The sequence below is a fragment of the Chelonoidis abingdonii genome, chromosome 24 (assembly GCF_003597395.2).
Source record: "Chelonoidis abingdonii isolate Lonesome George chromosome 24, CheloAbing_2.0, whole genome shotgun sequence".
NCBI lineage: Eukaryota > Metazoa > Chordata > Testudines > Testudinidae > Chelonoidis > Chelonoidis abingdonii.
In genome coordinates, this window is record NC_133792.1 from 915,035 (window position 1) to 923,080 (window position 8,046).

Genomic DNA, 8,046 nt, shown 5'->3' on the forward strand with positions numbered 1-8,046 from the left:
TGCACAAGTGAGCTATAGGATTGTTCGTTGTCTATCACTCCCTCTTCTGGGATGCTTTCTGCTGGTTTGGGCTCAGAATTGGATTCCCATGAGTTCCCTCAAAGAGCTCAGCACCATTCTACTCCTGCTTTTGCCTCAGTTTGTCTGGGGTTTCTTTTAGCACTGATCAACAAAATTATCTCAAAAATGCTTTTTTACAAAAAGGAAATTTTCACTTAAAGAGTCTGCTTTCCTTGGAAATTTTCATTTTTAACCAGGAATCTAAATCCTCCCCAAATATTCCTTTCTTTGGTGTGTTTGGACATTTTTTGTTTTGTTTCTCATTGCTGAAAAACAAAACTTTTTTTTTTTTGATTTTTGACAAAAAAAATGAAAATTTCAAGGAAAAAAATCTTGACCCATTGTGATCAAATTTTTTGAAACTCTAATCAAACTTATTCACTCTAAATTGGAGAGGAAAAAACATGCAGAAGAGAAAAAGGAGTGGTAGTGGATGCAGTCAGTATATAGAGATGTAGTGCTGCATTTAAGTTCTGGCTGTCTGTCCATCTAGGATATTTCTCTTATTGTTGTTCACTTATTGTAATGATTTATGTATTTGTTTTTAATTGTATACCTGTCAAAAACTGACACCAAAATTTCACTGGTGTAAATGGGACCAAAATTTCTCAGAACCTGTTTTCTAACTTTTATCCAACATAAAATTTACAAACCCATATATATATATGATGCTGTGTTAGGTGCAGAGACTTTCATGACATTTATCCTTGCTTACTGTGGATTTGCTTCTGGATAAATTCAGTCATTGATATGAGGAGTTGTATAGGGAAATATGTGTACAAACAAGGCATATGCATATATGATGGAAAGAGAGAGAGAGATCATGCTGTTTCTCTCTCCCTCGCTCTCTCCTTTTTTCTTGGCCAATAATTCAGATTAGGTGTAGCTCATTGCAGAAACTAGAAAGTGCTCATTTCTAACCAATGAGACTAAAATGTTCAAGAGTGTCTATTTAATTTAGGAGCCTAAGTCCCATGTGTAAAAGTGACATAGGTGCCTAAATCCCATCAGCCTTGAATGTTAATTAACAATATTTGTTAGTCTATTTTTCTCAGCCCTCACTGATTCTCTAGCTATCTGTCTCATCCCTGACTCCTTGATATTTAGGTAAGTCAGTTATGTATGTGTGTGTATGTAGCTATGTGGTCAAATGTGTGAGATCCCATGTGTGTGTCTTCAGCACCTTGACTCAGTCCTTCTTTCTCTCTGGCCCAATAGTTATTTAAATATTTATTGCAAAGTGGAACAACCTCATCAGGATAGAGCTTCTCTTGAGAATACCCTATAGACCAGTAGTCAGAGCATTCAGCTGGGATGTGGGAGGCCGACGTTCAAATCACTCCTCTAGAATCAGGCAGAGTGCAGACTCAAACCTAGGTCTCCCACACAGAGCGTAAGCTTGAAGGGATAGAGGTAGTCAGAAAGAGAACTCTCTGAATCTCACTAGAGTTGTTCCACCTTGTAGAACTGATGACGCATTCATCAGACCACAGTAAGAATTACTGGTTGCACTGACTGTTTGGACAATCAGCTAGAAAGATGGAGCCTTTGGTTCTAGTCTCCATGCCAGTGAAAATACAATTAGCCTGCAAAGTGGAACAGCTTCAACAGCCACCTTTGAATACTGTAGTCCCTGGATTAGGACACTCCCCTAGGAAATGTAGGTGCAAGGCATTGCTTCAGAACAGATTAGACAAGGGTCTCTCGCTGTGAGGCTGGCAAACCAAGTGCCACTTCTGGCCAAGGCCATAGGCTAAGCTAAGAACTGACAAACTCAGAGCTGGAACCGAAACTAGCTCACCTGTATGTCCGTTTTGTCCAAAATAGCTTTTAGTTGTATAAGAATGAATTTAGTGTTTAGCCTCTATGAAATGTGTGTAAACTGCTGCATGCATTAATCTCACTTGCAATGTCTGTATCCCATGCTCCCCTAATCTATGTCAGAGTATTGAAGTCTTCAAATTGTGGTTTGAAGACCTCCTGCGACATCCACAGCAAGTGACCCTGCCCCACCACTGCAGAGGAAGGCGAAAAAACCTCAGGGCCCCTGCAATCTGCCCCGAGGAAAATTTCCTTCCCACCCAAATATGGCGATCAGCTAACCCTGAGCATAGTGGGCAGACTCACCAGCCAGTACAGGGAAGACTTCTCTGCAGTAACTCAGATCCCATCCATCCTATACAAGAATCAGCTGGAGCATGGAGGCAAAAGGGAGAGGTCAGAGCCAGGTAATCCCATTTGCCAGGAAAGAGACAAAGGATGGAAGGGCAACAGGGACTGAGTCAGGCAGCTGGAAGCTAATCAGTTTCCTGGCTTGGACTAAGGGGGGAGGGCCAGGTTTGGAGCTCTGGGTCCCCAAGATGCTTTACTGAAGTTCATGATTTCTGTGCTAACAATCTCTGTTTAGCGCTGTGTTCCCCTCAACTATATAAACTTTCTGTTTTACAATGCTGTCTGAGAGTCACTTCTGACTGTGAATGTTGGTGTGATAGTTCCTTTGGGGGAGTATAAGGCTTCTCCAGGTGTGACATCAGGTGGACTTGCTGCAGGGAGTCACAGGATGAAAAGGGGGCTGAACACCCAAGGCGGACCCAGAAGCACCGAAGCTGGCAGGCTTCTTGCTCTGGGAAAGCGCTTTGAGAGAGGACATGGCTGCAGCAGAGTCCTAGCTGACTTCATTCTGAGTTTCAGAGGACCGAGACTATGACTTCGTGATATTGTCTATTATGTGATGCTAAGATTAAAGACACAAGCTATCTAAAGGAAAGACATGAACTACGATGTTTTTTGTTCTGAATCTAGTAATTATGAACTTATAATCAAAGGAAAAAACAACTGTGGGTTTTGAAGACTGTCATCTACCAGAGCCTGAGATGGAGTGGGGTGATCTCTAGTAAGTTTTCAGCATGTTTAACTTTTCATTTGTTCCATATTATGTTCCCTGTAATGCTTTCACCTTAATAATAAATGTGCTTGATTAGAAGGATCTGTGTGGAACTTATCACTACACATTGTTATACTATTTCCATTGCCTTGAAAGAAAGCAAAGTGAAGATGTTTGGTCTATTTAAGTGTGCTTGCTTAGGAGGGACCTGTGTTGTAAACCTTACTACAGGCTATACACTATTCATTGCCTTAGAGAGGAAAAGCACAAGGGCAGACATTGGCCGCTTTAAGGTTTTTGAATATTGACAGTGGACAAATTATTTCTAGATGACCCTTTTGCCATGACCTACAGAATTTCACATTTCAACTATCAGAAATAAACATTCTGCTAGCAGGCCACTGTGCATCAGGTGTCCTGTTAATTTTTCTCCCCAGTATTTATGTGGAGGTGATTTCATGCACCCTTCTAACTCAAAACCTTGAGTTGTAAATAATGCCATCTGATCCACCCAACTCCAGCTCCCATCCAGTTTTTAGGGTTGTGTGTATCCAGAGTCCCTCAAAGGGATGGCTACCCCCCCAAAAAAAATTCTCCCCACCCTGGAAATATTACATGAAGCAATCTTTGGACAAAAGCGAGAAATAATGCCAGAGTCCTCCTTGTGAAGTAACCTCTCAACCTGCACTGCTTTTATGGGCCATTTCTCAATTGCTTAAATCTGCCATAATTCCATTTTATAACACGGCTTTACTGACTTCAGTGAACTTTACTGGGGATCTGGAGCAACTGGCCATTTACCTTTTCGTTACCAAGCTGGAGATCTGCCAATGACTTCAGATGATCTACACTGATTTATATCACTGGGATCTGGCCCATTGACTTCAATGGATCTTCATGCTTTACCAAGCTGGGGATCTGGCCCACTGAGCTCAGTGAGCTCTGCTTGATGTACAGCAGCAAGGGAAGTGGCCATAGACTCGCTGGACTACCTTTGATTGACAGCTAGGCTTCCTTCCCCATTGATTAAATGTAGAGTAGCAAGTAGTGAGAGTGGAGTTATTGAATTAAGCATTGAGATCAGAGTTTTTGCAATAATTGTCAAGACAATTATAAGATGCAGTAGATAATAGATAGATACAGCAACCTATTATCTATGTCTCATCCTTTACCTCCAATGTAGAGGACACTGATTTACACCATCTGAGACATGAAGCATTATCTTGAGTGAAGTTATGCCAGTTTACAACAACAAGATTTCTGGCCCATATACTCTATTACATTCATTATCTGGTACTTAAGAAGTTTACCAATGCCAGTGCTGAAGTTGTATCATGACCATTGGTTGCCAGAGGTGTTGTGCTACCTTCTACCAGTGCTGACTTTGCCAGAGTTCATAAGTTCCTGTGTAAATTATCTCAAATGCTCTGAAAAAAAATGAGCCAGATTCCTAACTGTGGTATCCATTTAGTTGATATAAACTATTTTCAATCCATGAAGCCATAAAACTGGATTAATGCAGGAGTGGTGAATCATGGTCAAGTCTCTGAGTTAAACTCAATGGAATTTAAATGACCTCCAGGAGTGGACTCAACAAAGAAGGTCCTTGCCCATCACTGAGCTGAATTGCGCTTCTATTGCTGCTACCTACAGCGTTAGGCAGTGATGCTGCTGTTCTTTATCTCACTTGGACACTTTGAGTGGCCATGATGCTGTACGTGGGAGGCCCCTGCACAAGCTCTTCTAGATCCTAAATTTTAATTTGTAATTTTTTGTTTTCGGGCATTTGCAAGCTCACCAGAGGAGGAGTGCTGGGGCCCCTTTTAATCCAGTAGCCTAATACTTAAACACACCTCTAAAATGTGGTGTTGCACTTCCTGGATGGGTCGTGATGTAGGTGCCTGACTCAGGGCAACTGTTCAAACACCCTGTAAGGTGTGCGACCGGGCTCGACCCTCCCTGAGGGCGGAGGGGAGCCACACCGGCCCGCTACACGTGCGGGGTCGGCCCTCTGCTTCATGGCTGGGAGACAATGCACAGTCAATTAGGACTCAGACCTTCTGTTGCAAGGCGGAGCAACAATATATAATCAATTGGGAGCTCAGGCCCTTGCTGCAGGGCTGAGCAAAGCACAGTCATGAGCTCAGGCCCTTTGCTGCAGGGCTGAGCAAACAAGCACAGTCAATTGGAGCTCAGCGCTCGGTTCAGGGCTGAGCCAGAATACCAGAGCCAATGGAGCCCTGCCCTAAGGCCAAGCGGGCACCAAACACAGAGTCACCAAGCTCAGACCCTTTTGGTCAGGGCTGAGCAACAAATAGCCTAATGGCCTCCTCAGGCAGGAGAGGGGGAGTCTGCCACCTGGCGGTGGCAGGGGGAACGCAGGCCCTCCCACACTACTGCGTTCCAGCCGGGCCCTAGTAGCGTTGTCACCGCTGATGGCAGTGGGGACCTGACCGAAACACACTGACATAGGCTCAGGTAAATCTGCAGGCCTGACTGGGTCGGGCTGCCCCCAGTACTTCAATTTCCCCCTCTGACTTACCTGGTCGGTGGTGTCCATCCCGGGAAGTCCAACAGCATGGGCTCCTCCTGGCCGGGCTGGCGTGGTAGGTCTGGCAGTCCTCCGGGAAATCCGGCCAGACTTGCTCTGGGGGTTCCTCCGGGGGTAACAGGAGGCGGGGGCTCCAGCGGCTCTCCCAAGTAGCAGGGCCGGGGAAGCTCCGGCCGTCAGGGCAACTGCCCTGGGCCCCAGCGGCTTTCCCAGTCCTGAGCTCCCTGTGGCAGCCCTGCTCCCGCGGTGGCTGGGCTCTAACTGAGCTCTGACGGCCGGCTTTTTGTGCTTCTGGTCGCCGCCTGACCTCTGAGGGGCAGGCTCCCTGCCTGTAGCCCCACCCACTCAGCGCCGGCGGGGCTCGCCCGCTTCTCGGCAGGAAGGGGAGCCACACCGACCGCTACAACCCCAACCTGGAAGACAACCCAAACTGTTGGTGTCTTCTTCATTAGTTTTCACCAACCAGAAACAAATATGAACTCCTGGATCACTATAACATTTTTAACACGGAGTTACAGACGTTTCCCTTAGACACTGTAGTCTATCTTGCCCCCCAAGCAAGTAGACTTCATGATGAATGATCAATTACACCAAAAATCCCAACATTTTCAGGTCGCTTCAGTCCCAAGAGGCCATTTGCTTACCCCTATCAGTTGCTACCCTAGATCTTACATCAAAAAAACGCCTGTAGTCAATCCTGTAATAAACTATCTAAAGGTTTATTAACTATATAAAGAAATAAGAGAGTGTCTACAGGTTAAAGCAGCAAACAGATACACATGATTCTAAGATGACAGAGATGTATTCATCTGTCCATTCAAAATGTCTTTCAAGCAGATCCAGCGTAAACCCTGGGGATAGCTGCCTTAGTTTATGCCTCGGTCCTCAAACAGCAAAGAGATGACAAATTTCTGTGACCCTGCTTTATCCTTGACATTTTGCTTCCAGTCCAGGAGAGCTGCTCCCTTGCATGTAGCATATTCCAAGTGTGGTAGAGCCATTCACTGGGTCCTTGTATTGCAATGTTCCTTAATGGCCATTGAATCTTGATAGGCCTCCTGAATGGGCAGGGGGAGATGATTCATGTGCCTGGATTCACAGATTCAGAGCAACCTTTAACATAGTTAAAAAAGCAAAATGCANTTCATTTTCCTGGATTTGTAGGAGAAATCCATGGAGGACTGACATGCGCTTTCTCAGAACTCAGGGAAGAGGGGAGAAGGGGCACTGAGTCTTTTGCAGTGAGAGCTTTTCTCCCAAGTGTTTAGCAGGAGTTTGAGTTAAACAGACATTAAGAAAAAAAAACCCAAACAAAACCCATAAAAATCTGTACCCCCATTTCCTGTCTTGTGATGTCATTCTGCTGGTTCTCCAGTCCTCCAGCAGTCAGGGACATCTAGACCGTAAGTTTCTCATGTAAAAAGCTGAGTTTTTTAATAGGAGTGTTTCATACTTTACTTTTATTGAAGATGAAAAGTGTAAAAAGGAACACTCCTACAATTAATAATATAAGCCTATCTTCAGAATTTCTCCCCTCCTTCAAGATATGCAGGCAGGTCTATGTCTTTCCTATCTATTACAGCTTGGTTCCAGAAGGGTAAAAGTTCTCCACACATCTTCAAGGTCTTTTGGTCACTATTGCTTTCCCACCCACTGCTCCTGTAGCTCTTAGGATCTAGGCACATCTGGAATAGTGGAACTAGGGCCTGGTCTACGCTAGGGGGTGGGGGATTGTTCTAAGATGTGCAACTTCAGCTATGAGAATAGTGTGGCTGAACTCGACATATCTTAGACCAATTAAAATTACTTACTTTGTGTCCTTGCGGTGCTGGATCGATGGCCACTGCTCCCCCATTGACTTTGCTTCCACCTCTCGCACTGCTGGAGTTCAGCAGTCAATGGGAGAGCGATCGGAGATTGATTTATTGCATCTACACTACATGCGATAAATCGATCCCTGAGAGATTGATCGCTACCCACCGATCCAGCGGGTAGTGTAGATGTATCCTAGCAGATTCTTCTGTTTCTGCAGACTGTGCGAATCCGTAGATTGCCATGACAGCAAATATGCTAAGTGGAGGTTGTGACCCTAAGCTCCCTGAATTTACACCTTACACTTTATTGTAGTAATATTTGTACAAAATATGTCTTGTGAGATATCATTTAAAAACTAACACGCTGATTGTTAATTCTTGTGTAAAGTATGTATGAACACAAGCTGAAATTATGACTAAAAGGTGCTTGCAAGACAAGTCTGAGGAGGGAGTATCGTAGAATCATAGACTTTAAGGTCAGAAGGGACCATTATGATCATCTAGTCTGACCTCCTGCACAATGCAGGCCACAGAATCTCATCCACCCACTACTGTACCAAACCTGTGTCTGAGCCATTGAAGTCCTCAAATCATGGTTTAAAGACTTCAAGGTGCAGAGAATCTTCCAGCAAGTGACCCGTGTTCCATGCTGCAGAGGAAGGAGAACCCCCCCCCCAGGGCTTCTGCCAATCTGCCCTGGAGGAAAATTCCTTTCTGACCCCAAATATGGCGATCAG

The 8,046-nt window shown here is 44.7% G+C and overlaps 1 protein-coding gene across 9 annotated transcripts in view; it reads left to right on the forward strand.

Moving 5' to 3' along the window:
* The window catches only part of PNPLA7 (patatin like domain 7, lysophospholipase), a 557,191-nt gene that overhangs the window by 145,402 nt on the left and 403,743 nt on the right, over nucleotides 1–8,046 (forward strand). The window lies entirely within an intron of this gene.